This window comes from Cebus imitator, unplaced genomic scaffold (assembly GCF_001604975.1).
Source record: "Cebus imitator isolate Cc_AM_T3 unplaced genomic scaffold, Cebus_imitator-1.0 Scaffold527, whole genome shotgun sequence".
NCBI classification, from domain to species: domain Eukaryota; kingdom Metazoa; phylum Chordata; class Mammalia; order Primates; family Cebidae; genus Cebus; species Cebus imitator.
The window spans coordinates 1,071,909-1,077,981 of record NW_016107842.1 but is presented as its reverse complement, the minus strand read 5'-3'; the positions used below and the strand labels follow the sequence as shown (position 1 = coordinate 1,077,981).

The window sequence follows — 6,073 nt, the reverse complement described above, 5'->3', positions numbered from 1 at the left end:
ACCGCAGTGGCTCCAGGCCCGCGCTCGTGCAGGGGGAGAGGGACCGCTGCAAGGGGACGAGGACAGCTGAGCGTCCTCAGCCCCGACGGCGGCGCCGCAGGGGAAGCTGCGTCGGGCCAAGCCCGGAGCCGCGACGCCCGGTCGCCTGTTTTCCTCAGTGGGGCACCGCTGGCGTGGCGGGCCGGCGGCGGGGACGCTGGGCGCAGCGGGCGCGGGACACCCTTCCCCGCCCCCTCCCCCCGTTCCCACACCCGCTCCCGCTCCCGTGGCGCCGGAAGTGACGCGCTTTGGGCTGAAAGATGGCGGCATTGGCGCTCGACCAGGGGGAAGGTAAACACCCGCCAGGCCGCGCGCTGGCCCCCTCGGGGCGCCTGCAGGGGCCTAGGGGGCCTCCCGGGCCAGCTCCCCGCTCCCCACCCGGCATCCCACCCTCCCCCCGCTCTCCTAGTGTGGCTGGCTTCTGCGTCTAGACTACAGCGCACGGGGGGCCCGTGCCAGGCAGCCCCGCCTCCCTGGGCGGGCCCCGGGCGGCTCCTGCGGCCCGCAGGGGGCGCGCAGCCCGGAGCGGCCCCCGGCTCGTGGCCCTGCACGCCCCGCCCCTTTCCCGCCCCCTTCCCGCCTTCCTCCACCCCCGGCGTGGGTGATCCCGAGGCTCGGCGCGCTTCGGGGCAGAAGCCCGGAGACGCCGTCGTTGACGCTGCGACCGCTGGTGCTTCTCTCTCTGCCCGCTGCCCCCCAGCCCTTTCCTCCGCCCGCGGCCCCAGTCGGTCCTCCCGCCGAGCCCCTCCGGGTGCTGCAAAGACCCCGGCGTTGGCAAGGCCGGTCCGGGCCCGGACGCCGCGCCGCCTCGTGTGGAGCCCGACTGTCTGGTTTCGCGACTCAGAGCTGTCTTCTTTCCCAGGACTTACTCAGAGGGGGCTGCAGGCGAGCACACTTGTGCCCCGCCGGAGCGACCCGGCTCGGGCCGTGAGCGGCCGCTCGTAGACGTCCGAGAAGCCTGCCGAGTGCCTTCCCGGCGCCCGACCGCCCACCCATCGGCCTGCCGGCCCCGTTCTTCCTAATGCGGACTGCCGTCCACTAGAGGTTGGACAGGACCCCCCGAGGTACGTAGCCGCCCCCGGTCGCCTGCCTGCGGAGCCGGGGCTTCGCCCGCGGCCCCGAGCTAGGCACGAATTCGCCGGCCGTCTCTGCACGGACCCGAGTCAAACATTTGGTAGACGCCGGGACCTCATTTGTCTTTGAGTTTACTTAAATTGTTTGAAATGTAATTTCTTTTTCCCGGAGAGAGCGAGAAAGAAAAAGGAAGAAGCATAATTCAGCCATTTTTTGCAGCACACAGCTGCAGGTACCATGATTATTTTTTCCCCAACCCGTTCCTTCCCTTTAACAATTCTATTTATGCCTGAAATAGAACTACACGGAATGCGAGGCATAAAACTAGGAATCGGAAGGTCTGGGTTCGACTTGGGTGACTCCGAGAAAAAATCGCGTACCAAGCCTCTGTTTCTTATCTATGAAATATAGTCGGTACTGCCAACCTCTCAGGGTTGAGAGGACTATATGAGGTCATATATGTGAAAATAATCCTTAACTGTAGAGTGTTGTAAGAATGCAAGGCCGTTTTTTAAAGTAACCTTTGCTAGAGTGGTTAATGTAGTGGCTAACTGTTGCTGCCTCTTTATTTCTATATTATAAATATCCGCAAATAAGTACGGAATAATAGTAAAGCAGTGCTGTGAATCCATAGATTTATAATAGTCACGTTGTTTGGCCTTCCTCCTACCAAGTGTTAACTGCTTATTTAAATAACGGTATTCTTTAAGTCAAACGTAACGTTACTGTAGGGGCTTTGCTTTTTATCGTTCTAGGCCGCTTTAGGCCCCTTTTCTTACTCCAGATATTTAGTTAACACCTTACATTTGCTTAGTCTTTTCTATTTTCCGATTTTGTTTGCGTTTGTTAATCTGATTAAGTTGTAATTTAGAAAATGCCTTGCAGACTTATATGCCCTAATTTTAGTGCCTGTTTTTCCTATCTAGGGAACAGGGTGCTTGACTACATTTACTAATTTGAAAATTGTTTTTGAAGAGCTTATCAATGCATTCATGTTTCAGTAATCCTTGATCTAGAAATGTACAGAACATTTCAACTTTTTAGCATTTACTGTAATATTTAGATAATTTGATTCTCATTTTTAATCATCACAGCACTTAGTAGGTGCTTAGAGTCACATTTATCAGTGGTAAAGGACGTTGTTTGCACTTTTCATTACTGATTAGTTTGGGGAAAGAATAGGTGAGTAAATATTTGTGATTTGAAATGGAACGTATTTTGCCAGAATTTAGATGTGTAACAGATCAGTATGGATCATTCTTACTTGGCGCATCAAAAATGTAGTATGGTTTGGCTTAAATGGTCCACAAAAAGTGAAAAAGCAGCATTTTTTGGGTATACTGTTATTTTTAGCTAACAAGTGGTTTTGAGTAGAGATGTTTTATTGAAATGGATAATCCTCTAGTCCAATACCAGTTGTCTTTCAGAATATACTTTTCTGTCTTGTAAAAAGGTAGAATAATAGAAGATGGGTAGGATTAACATAGTAAAAAGAAGAGCCTACTTCAAAGTGGCTGCTTTTATAGATTGGATTTTTCACTTATCTTGAAGATAAAATTCTGACAAATCATTGCTTTATTGGGAATTTCAAGATTTGACCTTCCTCTACCTTGAGTTGGGTAATCTCGGAAACCCAACCTTGATCAGGGCAGGCTTGGCTTCTTGGATGTTCAGAAGGGCCCCACACTTGGCTTAATAGTCTGCATGTAAAACTGGGATTGTACGGTATCAGGGTGAATGGTAAAATTCATGCTAATTTAAATTTTTAATTTTCCTTTACTCCGAACGACATCAGACATCAAATTTAAAAGATACTGTGAAACAGGCGAGAGATACAGAAGAAAGGAAGAAGCTTTATATTTTAACACCTATAATAACTTTTTTTTTTTCCTTTTTTGAGACGGAGTCTGGCTCTGTCGCCCAGGCTGGAGTGCGATGGCGCGATCTCCGTGCACTGAAACCTCCGCCTCCTGGGTTCAAGCGATTCTCCTGCCTCAGCCTTCCGAGTAGCTGGGACTACAGGTGTGCGCCACCACGCTTGGCTAATTTTTGTATTTTTAGTAGAGACGGGGTTTCGCCGGGTTGGCCAGGTTGGTCTCAAACTCCTGGACTCAAGTGATCCTCCCCGTCTCGGACCCCCAAAGTGCTGGAATTATGGGCGGAAGCTGCCGCACCCAGCCTGTTTCTTTTTAGACAAAGTCTCGCTCTGTCGTCGAGGCTGGAGTGCAATGGCGGGATCTCAGTGCAATGGCGGGATTTCAGTGCAATGGCGCGATGTTGGCGCAATGCAGCCTCCGCCTCTCGGGTTCAAGCGATTCTCCTGCCTCAGCCTCCCAAGTAGCTGGGACTGCAGGTGCGCGTCACCGTGTCTGACTAATTTTTGTATTTTTAGTAGAAACAGGGTTTCACTGTGTTAGCCAGGCTGGTCTCGGAACTCCTGACATCAAGTGTTCCAACAGCCTCTGCTTTCCAAAGTTCTGGAATTACAGGCGGGAGCAACCGCACCTGGCCATCGCCCAGCCTTTAACGACATTTTCCCCTGATTTTGAACAGCAGTCCCCGCAAGTGCTGTAGGTGCCCTGTTGTCAAGCCTGGCCTTTCCCAGGGCAAATGTTCGGAGAGTGAATAACGCTAACTGTGAAGAGAATGAATCTTTAGCTTAGAGGAGGGGGACTACTTTACTAGCATCCATTTTCTCTGACTTGGAGTCCTAGACTAGAATTTCTGAATTTCATGTTAGACCAGAACTTAGAGGATTTGAGTTTGAAGATTTGGGTTCCCCTCCCACCCCCAATCGAGGCTTTTTCTAGAATTCTCACTGGATCCAGTCTCTAGAGGCTAGGAATGAATGTTTAGCTTAGAGGTGGTGGACTACTTTATTAGCATCTGTGTTCTCTGAATCGGAGTGCTAGATTAGAATTTCATGTTAGAGCAGAAGTTAGAAGTTTGGGTTTGAACATTTGGGGTTTGTACCCCCCCAATAGAGGCTTTTTCTAGAATTCTCACTGTTTCCAGTCTCTAAAGGCTAGGGAAGGAATCTTTAGCTTAGAGGTGGTGAACTACTTTATTAGCATGTTTTTTCTGAATTATACTGCTAGATTACAATTTCTGAATTTCATGTTAAACTAGGACTTAAAGATTTGGGTTTTTTTCTCCCCCAATAGAGGCTTTTTCCAGAATTCTCACTGGATCCAGTCTCTAAAGGCTAGGGAATGAATATTTAGCTTAGAGGTGGTGGACTACTTTATTAGCACCTGTGTTCTCCAAATTATAGTGCTAGATTAGAATGTCTGAATTTTAGGTTAGACTAGGACTTAGAATATTTGGGGTTTTTATCCCCCAGTAGAGGCTTTTTCTAGAATTCTCACTTTCCAGTCTCTATAGGCTAGAGAATGAATCTTTAGCTTAGAGGTGGTGAACTACTTTGTTAACGTCTGTTTTCTCTGAATTGGAGTGCCACGTTAGAATTTCTGAATTGCATTTGGGTTTTTTCCACCCTCCCCAATACAGGCTTTTGTTTTTAGAATTCTCACTGGATCCAGTCTGTAAAGGCTAGGGAATGACTCTTTAGCTTAGAGGTGGACTACTTTATTAGCATCTGTGTTCTCTGTATTGGAGTGCTAGATTGGAATTTCTGAATTTCATGTTAGACCAGAACTTAGAAGTTTGGGTTTGAGCATTAGGGGTTTTTACCGCCCCCCCCCACCCCCCACCATAGAGGCTTTTTCTAGAATTCTCATTGTTTTCACTCTCTGAAGGCTAGGGAAGGAATCTTTAGCTTAGAGGTGGTGAACTACTTTATTAGCATCTATTTTCTCTGAATTGGAGTGCTAGACTAGAATTTCTGAATTTCATTTTAGACTAGACTAGGACTTAGAAGATTTGGGGTTTTATTCCCCAGTAGAGGCTTGTTCTACAATTCTCACTGGATCCAGTCTCTAAAGGGTAGGGAATGAATATTTAGCTTACAAGTGGTGGACTACTTTATTAGCATCTGTTTTCTCTGAGTTATACTGCTAGATTAGAATTTCTAAATTTCAGATTAGACTGAGACTTAGAAGATTTGGGTTTTTCCCCCCCACAATAGAGGCTTTTTTTTTTTTTTTTTCTGGATCCAGTCTCTAAAGGCTAGGGAATGAATGTTTAGCTTAGAGGTGGTGGACTACTTTATTAACATCTGTTTTCTCTGAATTGGAGTTCTAGACTAGGGTTTCTGAATTTCATGTTAGACCAGAACTTAGAAGATTTGGGGTTTTATTCCCCAATAGAGGCTTTTCCTAGAATTCTCACTGGATCCAGTCTCTAAAGTCTAGGGAATGACTCTTTAGCTTAGAGGTGGTAGACTACTTTATTAACTTCTATTTTCTCTTAATTGGAGTGCTAGATTAGAATTTCCAAATTCCATGTTAGAATTGGACTTAGAAGATTTGGGGTTTTATTCTCCAGTAAAGGCTTTTCCTAAAATTCTCACTGGTTTCAGTCTCTTTAGCTTAGAGGTGGTAGACTACTTTATTAGCATCTATTTTCTCTGAATTGGAGTTCTAGACTAGAATTTCTGAATTTCTTGTCAGACCAGAACTTAGAAGATTTGGGGTTTCCCCTTCCGCAGTACAGGCTTTTTTTTTTTTTTTTTGAATTCTCACTGGATGCAGTCTCTAAAGGCTAGGGAATGAATCTTTAGGTTAGAGGTGGTGAACTACTTGATTACCATCTGTCTTCTCTGAATTGGAGTGCTAGATTATAATTTCTGAATTTCATGTTAGACTAGGACTTGGAAGATTTGGGGTTTTATTCCCCAGTAGAGGCTTTTCTTAGAATTCTTACTGGGGCCAGTCTCTCTGTTTTTGTTTTGTTTTATTTTGTTTAAGACAGTGTCTCTGTCACCCAGGCTGTGGTGCAGGGGCCTGATCTCGGCTCACTGCGACCTCCGCCTCCCGGCTTAAGGGATTCTCCTGCCTCA

The 6,073-nt window shown here is 47.1% G+C and overlaps 1 protein-coding gene across 1 annotated transcript in view; it reads left to right on the top strand.

Annotated features, from left to right (window-relative positions):
- The first annotated feature begins 283 nt into the window (after positions 1-283).
- The window catches only part of KLHL15 (kelch like family member 15), a 46,369-nt gene continuing 40,579 nt past the window's right edge, over positions 284-6,073 (top strand). Inside the window, exons 1-2 of the mRNA XM_017514581.2 lie at positions 284-330; positions 902-1,103. The gene's annotated coding sequence lies outside the window, so the exon portion shown is untranslated. The remainder of the gene's footprint in view (positions 331-901; positions 1,104-6,073) is intronic.